The sequence below is a fragment of the Leiobunum rupestre genome, chromosome 6 (assembly GCF_980474605.1).
Source record: "Leiobunum rupestre chromosome 6, qqLeiRupe1.1.hap1, whole genome shotgun sequence".
NCBI classification, from domain to species: domain Eukaryota; kingdom Metazoa; phylum Arthropoda; class Arachnida; order Opiliones; family Sclerosomatidae; genus Leiobunum; species Leiobunum rupestre.
The window spans coordinates 61,518,181-61,530,440 of NC_143389.1; positions in this window are offsets into that span (position 1 = coordinate 61,518,181).

Below are 12,260 nucleotides of genomic sequence, written 5' to 3' on the forward strand. Positions count from 1 at the left end.
ATATCTCATTGTAAAACATCAATTTTGATATACATGCTTTAAAAGCGCAGATCGGAATAGCCAGAAATTTGATTAAATCCAAAAACCTGAGCACCGTTACCGACTGCTTTCTGTATTTAATAACGTTGGAAGATGGCTTACTAGATTTAGTCAAGTACTATAAAACTGCCCTGTGCAATCCTGTGTCAAATACAATTTCAGAAAGAGGTTTTAGTACTCTCAACAGAATTGAAACGCGTCTATACGGACAACAATAGGCGAGGACAAACTTTCAAATCTGTCCATACTTTCGATTAATCGCGACTTATCTAACTGCGTAAAAGAAAACGTTATGTTAGTCGTCGACGAGTTTGGAAAAATATCTAAAAGTAGAATATCGTTTTTTGATTAAGAAACTTATAATTCAAAAAATGTTACTTTACTCTTGCCAACAAGAGTATAAAGAATGAAGACAGAATATTTTGTAAGGAGGTAAAAATGAGCGGGTGGGGGGGGGGTGTATTTATGGGACGCAATATTTTATTTCTATATACCGGGTGTCTTCATTTTAAACGAATCAGAAGTGCAAAAAAAAGCTTTCGGAAATTCAGTTGGCATAAATTAGACATTTTGTAGACCCTAAAAACGACTTTTTCTTGTTTAATAAAAAACACCAACATTTTGTCCCTAGAGAACGTGTGCGGGGTCCTACTGTAATTCCTTATAAAATTGCACTTGTTCTAACACTTAATTTGTAAAGGTAAAACAATGATTTGGCTCAAAACATGTTCATTTTTCACAGACAATCATTACAATAACATGTGGCGTAAAAACATTTGGGTAGTACCAACTGGTTATTTTTCATGACCTATTATTTCAGAGACAAAATGTTTGATTTTGACCATACCAACTCCATTAACGGTTTTCGAGTATGCTCTACAACTTACTCATTGAAACTTTTTGGCTACCACCTCGCGTTCAAAAACTACAAATTCTAAAACCGTGAAAACGATTTTTCTAAAATTCACAAATAACAACGACCTCCACCGAGAGAGTACATACTGAAAATTTAACATTTCTAGAAAGTATAGTTTTTGAGAAAAATGCCTGGGCCGATCAAATGAAGACACCCTAGCTGTATATCATAACACTTAAAACCAGAAGTAAAAAATTAAGTTAGATGGGGCCTCCAAATTATGACGTGCTTAAAAATTGAACGTGAACGCTCCAGCTTCTCTACGAAACTACGTCGGAAATCAACTTCAGCGACGCCAAGTTTGTCCACATTGAACTAAAGTTAGCCGTGATTTCCCTATTCCCAGTATTATCGCGTGCTTTTTAAAGCCTGAACGGTGAGTTCCCTTACATTCTGGTCCTGATCAGATTTAGCGATTTATAATACTTAAACTGTGGATAACCTGGCGCCATCTAGCCTACCGAGCGTTAGGATATTTATTTTTTAAACTTCAAAGACAATGCTGATTTAACTGTCAATTTAGTGACAATTGTAAACTTGTAATTAAGTTTAATAATGAAAATAAATTGTTAATTGAATTGAAAATAATGCTCATTGAATTGAAAATAATGTTCAAAAATTGTCACGAGGTCTGTTTGAAATGTCACTGCCGTGGCAGCATGGACATGGAGGCTATGTAAATAAAACCCTCCCAAGCATTCGAAATTATCCAACAGCCTAAGTCGATTTTACCCATAATGATGTATTTAGGGTGGCAACATAGACACACTGTTCAGGCTTTAAAAAGCCCGCGTTAATACTGGGAATAGGAAAATCACGGTTATTTTTAGTTCAATGTGGACAAACTTGGCGACGCTGAAGACGATTTCCGGCGTAGTTTCGTACAGAAGCTGGAGCGTTCAATTTTGATAAAATGGCGCTGTTGTTGTCGGTTAAATGATTAGTCTAAGTAAGTCTTAGACCTTTTATTTTTTAAATTGGTTCTTTTAAAATTTAAGTAATGGTATTTAACTATTGTGTTAAGTAAAAATAGCCAGTAAGCCGCACATGGCTGAGGTATTTTTTTATCAAATTCACTGTCATCCATTTCATTTGTAAACATAAAACATTTAATGCCATGATCCTATAACGCACTGCTGTTCGCGCAACCGCGCGTCATCAAAGCTGGCCGTCTTAGGACAATACAGCGACCGATGGAGGCCGACATTTTGGAGGTCACATGCCGGAAGTCGGTAAACGCTTCTTTACAAAATCGTCAATCAGAATTCAAATCTAGGGCACGAGGCTTATATTATCTTTGGCCGCACGTACTGTACTACGACTAAGTCTCTCGTAGTGATAGTTGAACATAATTCTTGACGCGCTTCAAAGCGGCTGGCATACCTCAGTAAGCCTTCGTATTTAGGCCACGCCTACCCACTTGGAATCAGTGAGTCCCCATACGGCTATAGCTAGGAGCAACAAACACAAGGAGAACGCAGCTAGCCTTTAAACCCGCTAACGAAGGGTTGTGTACGAATTTCATTGGACGAGCGTCACGAGCCTTTACGCTGAACGTTTTACGGGCGGGGGGAAGACAATTTCCGAATTTTCCCCTTCCGACGGCAGCAGGCGCTAAAGCGTCTAGCCAATGAAAAACGTACACAAGAAAATCCACGACTTTTTGACGGGTTGCGTTCTCTTTGTGTGGGGTGTTGTGTTTGTTGCTCCTAGGTTATAGTTAGTGTAGGCTAGGAGCAACAAACACAAGGAGAACGCAGCTAGCCTTTAAACACGCTAACGAAGGGTTGTGTACGAATTTCATTGGACAAGCGTCACGAGCCTTTACGCTGAACGTTTTACGGGCGGGGGGGGGGGGAAGACAAATTCCGAATTTTCCCCTTCCGACGGCAGCAGGCGCTACAGCGTCTAGCCAATGAAAAATGTACACAAGAAAATCCACGACTTTTGTCTAGTTGTGTTCTCTTTGTGTGGGGTATTGTGTTTGTTGCACCTAGGTGTAGGGAGCTGTTGGCTCGCGTGGCATGCAGGGCTTCCCACCACCCTCCTACGCATTGTAACCCGGCCATATGAATTAAAGGCTTCAAAAGTCGCTTGGTGCCTTGGGTAGTAGCCTAGCTGATTATTATTATTATTATTATTATTATTATTATTATATATTCTATGGTGGCGGGGGTGGGGGCAGAATAACTGGATGTTAAAGGTTTGTGTATTTAGCTGTAAGCCATCACACCATGGGCGCCAGAAACGTAGAAGAATGTCTCTAGGTCACGTCCGAAGTGCAGTGTGAAGAATGGAGCAAGTGGTGGAGATCACGTCTGAGAAACCGGCGTGAATCGCTTTTAACACCCCCGTCAGCTTGACGGGAAACACACGCTGATGTTAAGTACTGCAAATACATCGTCGTGCAGCCTCATGATAGGGGTGTCGAAGAGGATGTGATCCACGGTATCCTCAGCCCCGCACTTGGAACAAGAGTCCATGACGCACAAATTTAAGCGTGGGGAGACGCAGCTGAGTCACGCCAACAGAGTATCGTCACTCCTGGTCAGCTGGATCCTTATTAACTCAAGAGAGCCCGGGTTGGGTTTCGCCTCCCGAAGGGCATAGAAAAGGGCACGCGTCTGCCAGGAATCCGACCATATAGTGGTAATCGCTTTACTGCATGCAGATTTCAGTTTAGTAAGTGTAGCCGGGAGCAAAAAGTCCACCATGGAAGAGCGCGGGATACTAGAAACACCGGCTAGACCATCCGCTAATTCGTTGCCGTCCACTCCGACGTGAGCCACAATAGCGTCACCGAGTAGGAGTATTTTTCGCACAAGTCATGGAGTTTGAGCAGATGACTACTGGTCTTGCGCATATGAGAGGGCTAGTTGGATGGCCAATAGCTCAATTTTGTTGATGGGATGGCCGGAGTCCACAGAGGACCGAACGCCGACTCTAATAGATGGAATGGCAAAGGTGGCACCCCCGATTCCCGAGTCCGCAGCCAGATACCCATCAGTATAAATAACCATCGCACCTTGGACGTGGATGTCAAGGGTCTCTAAGAACAATTGCCTCAGCGCTTCCGGGCAAAGGTCTCCTAGGCGAGTAGCCAGCCACCTAGGTACCGGTATGATTGGACCTTGGTTAGGGGAGTGCCTCCGAGACTGAGAGATGTCTCCCGGGATGGTAGCCATTTTGGAGAATAGGATGTATTGACACTAGGGATTGCAATCCAGCAGGGTTTTCAATCCAGCTGGATTTTTTCTGGACCGAAATCAATCCAGCTGGATCCAACGCGGATCCAGCAATTTATATATTTTTCAAAAAACAAAAGAATTTTATCAAAAATGAACGCCAAAATATACCTCTCCTCGGAAGTTTTCCATGGATAACTATCAGGAGTTTTTTTGAAAGGCGATACTAGCGTCACCTGGCGGTCGTACTGTACTAAAAAGCGTGACAAATTTAAACTTATCCTGTTATGCCTCCATGGTATGTCTACGATATTATTTATTTGCAATTAGTAGACGTGGCAGTCATTGGCTCAGCTGTAAAAGATCGGTTTTGCCCTGATGAACCTTTTGCAAAGTTCATGAAACTGCCAACGCGGTGAATACATTTTGTTAACAGACACTCCAAAAAATTGTAAAATCCCTCCTAGGGAACTCTCTTATGGTAAAGTCTTGTTAGAAGGAGGGGTTATATAATACTAGTCTTGAAGTATTTTAAAGGATAAAATCGATCATGTTTGTATAATTTGTAACGCACGTGGGTTGGGGGTATCTATCTACACCTATTAGTTAAGGAGATTCTTGTTGACATCTGGGAAGAATAAGGCAGACAATTACAAATAAACCACACTGTATTGTAAATACTGACAACTAGGTACATTTTATTAAATATTAAACCACATAAGAGCCTTTTTTTACTTTTCTGGAAGTACAATCTTAAGAAACAAATGGTATTGATGGTCTTGTCTCACGCAGGGCCATAGCGCACATAGCAAAGCGGCAACGTTAATTACTTGCGAATCCGCATCGCTGGATCCAGCACGTGGTGCTGGATCCTGCAGACCGAAAAATACGCTGGATCCAGCTGGATTGCTGGATGAGGGATCCAGCAATTGCAATCCCTAATTAACACTTCAGTCGCTGGAAGTTGAGGCCCCAGTAGGCACCGTTCTCTAAAATGTTGTCGAGCGAAAGCTGTATGGCGCCGTATATAACGCGAAGTGTAGGACCACTTGCTCTGGCACATTTTTGGGACAATAAGTTATCCAACTATTACACTTCGTCTCTCTAGTAAGTTTTTTGAAGAGCGCCCTTTCTCGTTTATAAGTAACTTGGTCCAACGAGTGACCCGAGCCATGTGCCCTGCGATGAGCAGCTTAGACTGTCTTGGCCTGCTCCAATCATGCGACGTCCCATCAAAGGGGCTGGCGGGGGTGACTGCACCACTGCCCCACTTAGCCGGAATCGTTGCAATGGCCACTTGATTCAGCTGACTGAACTGTTAAGGGGTCAGTCCCGAGGGAGTCATCCAAGAGTATACGGAAACGTTTCCAGTCAGCCGCCGGATAGTGTCAATGAGCTGGACCGGTGGGACCGCCGCTGACTTTTGATAGAGCTCCCTTGTAGATTGGAAGGTGGTCACTGGTTCCTGACGACAGAACAGGCCAAGGAAGATGAATAGCAAGATCTGCGCACGCCAAAGCTATATCTAACGCTCCTTCAGGGCCCTTAGTTGGGCTACGAGTAGCCTCGCCTGTGTTAAGAAGCACCAAATTGTCGTGTTTTTCCAGCCAGCTCTGGATGAGCCCTGTGAATCGATCCTATAGTGTGATGAGTAACTCCTGCCCTGCTTAACGGTAGCGTGTTTTCCCCATCTTATCTATTGTAAGATGTCACCTGTCAATCACGAACCAATATCCCTTCGCCGGGGAAAACTCTTTCTCGGCGTTGGGACAAATACCTATTGTAAGACCTCTGCTTGAAAAGGGACTGCCTTTCAAGGAGAGGGCACATTTTGATGTACGACTTCGAAGAGAGAGGTTCTCCTCTCTAATGCTAAATAAAATTATTCCTTTTTCTTTAAACTTTAGAACGTAGTTCTGTTATTTGTAGTTAACACGCTAAGTCGCGTATCCCCCGCTACAAATATGGTGGAGGCGTTGGTTTGGTTTTAAGTTTACCGTCGAGTAACAAAGCCCGCTGAAGATAACCCGTTACCGAAGTCACCGTTAATCAATTTTTGAATTCACGCCCCAAACCTCGATGTCTCCCGATCATGGTCCGCTAGTAGCCCCGTAGCAGTATCTGCCGATGTCAGCCGCTATCGTACTACACATTACTCCGGGGTCACGACACTCATCCGTTTCTGACGAATCAACCACCCAGGCAACGACGCTTCATCCGTTCCGACCACTTCAGTCCAGGCAACGACGTTTCACCGTTCCTGGCGACTTTTCCTGGGCCACAACGCTTCTCTGTACCCGACGCAACCTTCACATCACCAAGACCACCGGCGTCTTATCCACTCCTGCGTTGTGAAATCAACCGAGAACTCTCGACGAACATTTTCTTTGCGAACACTTTCCAATCGCTTTGGTCATCTTGTACCGTATCACCGAACCTTTCAGGTATATCGTCTTTAAATTGTAATTGAACTGGAAGAGTCTAATAGGCAATATACCGCTTTCGTAACCCACAAGGGACTCTTTGAGTACAATGTCATGCCCATTGGCCTCATTAACGCACCCGCAACTTTTCAACGGTGTACACTCTTAGAAAAAAGTGTTCTTAAAGGGTGTCTTTTAAAACCCAAGGGTTCTTTGTAGAACCGTTAGGAGGAATTTCTGGAGATAAATGATTCTTTGTAGAACCTTTAGGGTATTTCTTGAAAGAAATGGTTCTTCTTAGAACCTCTGGGCTACTCTTGGAACCATCGGGGTTTTCCTGGAACTATAGGGTTCTTTATAAAACCATTTTTTATGGAACCATATGGGGGTTCGCGTTGGAACCTATAGGGTTATCACGGAACCTTGGGGTTTCGACGTGAACACGAATATGTTCTTCTTGGAACCTAGGGGTTCCACTTGCAGTCCCGGGCTTTTTATTGAAGCCAACAGTTTTAAATAGAACTCCAAAATGTTCTTTAAAATAGGGATTTATTCAAAATTGCAATGGTTTAATTTTTGATTGTTAGAGTTTATTACGTTTCCTGAATGGTTTATCTTTATACCACCTGGTTTTCCAGAAGCTGTATAGCAGGCCTCTCAAAATATTCAGTATATTATACTAACTTTTTAAATAAAGTTATATTTTAATAACGTATAAAAATATAATACATATAAAATATAACGTAACATAACATCACAAAACATTATCATCATATCATATCCTAAAATAGAATAAAATAAAATAAAATAAAATATAATATATTATATTATATTATATTATATTATATTATATTATATTATAATATAATATAATATAATATAATATAATATAATATAATATAATATAATATAATATAATATAATATAATATAATATAATATAATATAATATAATATAATATAATATAATATAATATAATATAATATAATATAATATAATATAATATAATATAATATAATATAATATAATATAATATAATATAATATAATATAATATAATATAATATAATATAATATAATATAATATAATATAATATAATATAATATAATATAATATAACATAATATAATATAATATAATATAATATAATATAATACACTATAAAACAATATAATATAATATAATATAATATACTATAATACATTATAAATCAATATAATATAAAAAATATATTATAACTCGTAATAAATATATTATACGTACTTGTGGTAACATATTATATCAAAAGTGACATAATTACCAAAAGTGTGCTAAAGGTTTAATGAATGCTCGACTCGAGATCGACGAAATAGGTCCGATAGACCCACTTATGATAATTATGTCACTTTTGATTATATTAAATACACTGTATACTACTTTAAAATATCTAATATATAAGTTTCTATAAAACGTCTGGCAATCGTCGTATGCTACTAGAGTTCCATTTACTCTGTTCACTTTGGTGAGTTCAGCTTACAGACGACAATGGGACACGATATGAGAAGAAAATTCCGTGAAGTCGGAGTGTGGTGCACTCTCGTAATCCAAAGCGTCTGGGAGGGAGATAATGAGAATGACCGCTAGAGGACAACCACCAATTACCCAACTGGTGGTTGTTATACTTCCGCCACCGGTAAACCTTCCCTATCTCCACATATAACAACGTTGACGTGGCCCTGACATATATCTCGAGCCTGATTAATCGCATAGCGGTTAGTGGACTATTGTCCTATCTACTCCAAAAACGTTTCTCTAGACACCGTGCTCTTCGCTTTTGACTAATGGATCTTTAAACATGGAAATTTACAGTTACCGTGGAAGGGATTTATTAACCTGCAATTTAACTTTAAAAAGATTTTGGCAATAAATGGGAGCGGAAAATATTTAATTGGCCGCACCTGACGAGAAGATCTGCGCACGCCTATGAGATAGAGACCCTGGGAGGGCAAAGAATGGTTAAAATGTCTTGAAGCTGACCGTTGTTTCCCTTTCTCATGTCCAAATTCCCTTCTACGGTCTACCATTTCGTGGTTTTTGTGTACAGCTAGATCGGCTCAGCGGCGTTTAAAGTTGGTGAAAGAATTGAGGTGACCAAGAAGTATTTTCATCTACGAAGTAAGTAATTTACAAGTAATTTCCTACAAATAATTTTTTTTTAAATCAACGGCACTAGGCCTAAACAAGCAGAAACTATAGTCGGTCTTTTAATTGATTTTACTACTGTGCGAAAAAAAGCACCGTCGATTTTCAAATTTTCAATAGCGACTTGGCAAGTTGGCAGCATGAAGTAACACCAAAAGTGACATAAGACCCAAAAGTGTGTCAACTCTACCTTTGCGCCCGTTAAAATATTTATTGAAAGCTAGTCTCACAATAGACTACATAACCTACTAGTTGGAATAGTACTAGTAACTTTATATTTAGTCTATGGTCTGGCGCGATTTTCTCTCTTCGATTTACTCGCCCGTTGACATACGTTCTAAAACGCCTCACTCGGCGGCGCTGGAGTGGAGAAAATTTCAAATTTTGATGACGTATTTTCAACCCCCTCTCCCACTCCTTCTTTTTACTTCGCGACAAGCTCCCATTAAACCACGGACTGTAAATTTTACAGTCCATGACTAAACATTATACCGTACTAACACACTTTTGGGTCTTATGTCGCTTTTGGAAACACCTTTTGCTATGGCCGCCATGCTGGTATCCTTTTTTTCTTCAATTGAAAAAAGCATAGGTGACGTATTACCTACGTCATGCTGCCAAGTCCCTAATAGTAATTTATGCACAAATAGCCGCAATCAATTTTATTGAGTAGTTTCTTAATTATCGTGTTAGTATTAGATTATACGTAATTAGGGCTTTAAACGTACAATTACTAAGTAGCATAATTAAAATTTTCCTAAATAATTGTGTAATAAAAGACGCTCTCTTTATTACGGAGGGAATTTCTTATCAATGATGGATGACTCAACATCATTGATAAAAAACTCTTAGTTCATACCAAACATCTGATCTTTTCTTTTAGGCTGAACCGAAGCACGTCACACCAACGCGATTGTTTCGGATGAAGATATCTCAAATTTAAAAAAAGAATTGTTTGTCTTTTTGCTTCGTACTTTGTTTTCCAGCTACAATACCCCAAAATATTTTGTTAAATGTTGGATTACTTCCAAAAGGTAATTTTTGGAATTTACCCCATAAAAATGACAATTGCTGTCTGCAACATTGTTGGCAAATTGTTGTTGTATCATGGGCCAAATAATGATTTATCATTATTTGGCCCATGGTTGTATAGAGGGAATATTCGAGGAAATGCTATCCAAACTACTAGAGCTGTACTTTGACGATATTTTAGCTAAAACCCGCACGCTAGAAGACCACCTTGTTGCTTTAAGTCCATTTTCCAGCGCCTACGCGAAACTGGTTTAACCTGCAAGCGTTATAAATACGCGTTTCTTAAAAAGGTAGTTTCATATTCGGGATATAGAGTGAGCTCCGCGGGAATCGCGATAGACCCCTCATATCTACCTTCGCTATCGAAGAATATCCTAGGCCGAAAAACCTTAAAGAGGTTTGGTCATTCTTGGGTATGTGTGGTTGGTACCGTGAATTTATCGAAGATTATGCCGATATTTCACTACCCATCACCCAATTGACGAAAAACCCTACTACCGCAATAATTTCCTGGAATGCAGCGTGTGAGTCTGTGAGACTGTGAGTCCAGTTTTCAGGAAATGAAGAAAAGCCTACTCCCCCCCCTGTGTTAGCTTACCCCGATTACTCCGTCTTTTGTCCCGCGGACCGACCTTTCATTAACCGGCCTCGGGGCGGTCTTGTATCAGAATGATAGGGAAAGAAGGGAACGCGTCATTTGACTCATTTCTCTTGGCAGCAAAAAGATTAAAGACGCGGAAACCCGATGCCACGCCACAGAACGCAAACTTCTAGCGGTGGTTTGGGCGGTTAACAAGTATAGGCAATATGTCCACTGCATTAAATTCACTCTAATTACCGATAATAGCGCTCTTCAATGGTTATAAAAAATGAAAAACGTAACTTCTAAACTAACTCGCTGGGCGGTCGAGCTCCAAGAATTCAATATCACAGTCGTCCATAGAAAGGGTCGCGAAAATGAAGTCGCGGACACCCTCTCCCGTAATTCCGTTGAATCTAACGATGATCACCTAACCGAATTCTCGAGATTTACGAAATAAGTATAATTGCGTAGAAGTTGAAACCCCCTCTCAACTAGTCGTTGACGCGCTTGCCCTAAAAGACGCGGCCGCGACTCAGGTAGCTCCGCTTCGCGATTTACGCCGTTTATCCGAAGCTCAGGATAAAGATGTAAAAATCAGGGCCCTGAAAACCTATCTCACAAATGGGGACCTTCCACGTGAAAAATTTGGTAGAAAAATTAAACGAAAATCGAGAAGCTATTGTCTTTGTGACGAGACCGTTCTTTACCGATGGATCGAAAGTCGCCCACTTAAGCACATGGCACGGATCGCGGAGCCCATAGCGTCGCGTCCCGTTATCCCCTCTTCCCTCAAAAATAAAGTTTTATTTGAATTGCACGACCACCCCACAGCTGGTCATTTAGGGTTTGAGAAAAAACACCATAGACTGCGCAACACCGTGTATTGGGACGGTAGGGTACAGACTTGTAAATAGTGTATATTTTTAAGAGAGTCCACTGGACCCGGACCCCTCCGCCGATCTATTTTTTCTACGAGTCCAGGACTCTTCCCTCTTTCTTCGTCCCCCCCCCCTCGTTTAAATTTATATGTTCTTTAATATCTCTTTATTCCTCCATATTATGTTCGAAAATAAATGACACCTAATAGAGGCAAAGCCTATAACATTTTTATGGTAATTATAAAAGAGACAGTCCGTAATCGAACTACAGCATCAAAGTTTACATATTTTCATATATAATCGTGATCGGGTAAATTAAAATGCTCTTAAATATTATCACAATTAATTTAACCATTAAAGTCTTCATTCCAAACCCATAGAGCTTAAATTTTTGTTTTCTACCTTTATTCATTTTAATAAAGCAAAATATTGGTCTACAATTACTGTGCCTAATGGAATACAGAGCAAGACTATTAATTATGGGCTAATAATTTCCATTCCCGACACGGGCCACACCTGTTTGAGTTAAGAGGTTTTTCCCTGGTAGGCCCAAGTTTTCCAAATTTTTCATTGGTCATGGTAAATTTCTATAGGCCTCACAGATAAATAGTAATTGGGAGTCCGACTAATATTCGGAGAGCTGACATAGTGGCGGTCAGTATACACTATACAGACTGGAAGGACGTCCTTCCAGATACAGATGCCTCAAAGAGAAAAAGAATTCTACTTTTTATTTAATTCTCGAAATTTTCCCTCTTTTTACACAGCTAACGATATAATTTGAGGGAGTCCCGTGGACTCTTTACCCCCTTCTAAATTCATTTTTTTAGGAGTCCCGTGATTTTTTTCAAGGGTTTTTGACGCGTGGACTGCCGCTATTTACAAGTCTGGTAGGGTAGCCGACTGTAAGGCCTACGTCAACTCTCGCCTCACCTGTCTCAAATTTAAGATTTCCAACACTAAACCAGCAGGTTTCCTTGACACAATCGAGCCCACCGCTCCTTGAGAGATCTTATGGGCCCCT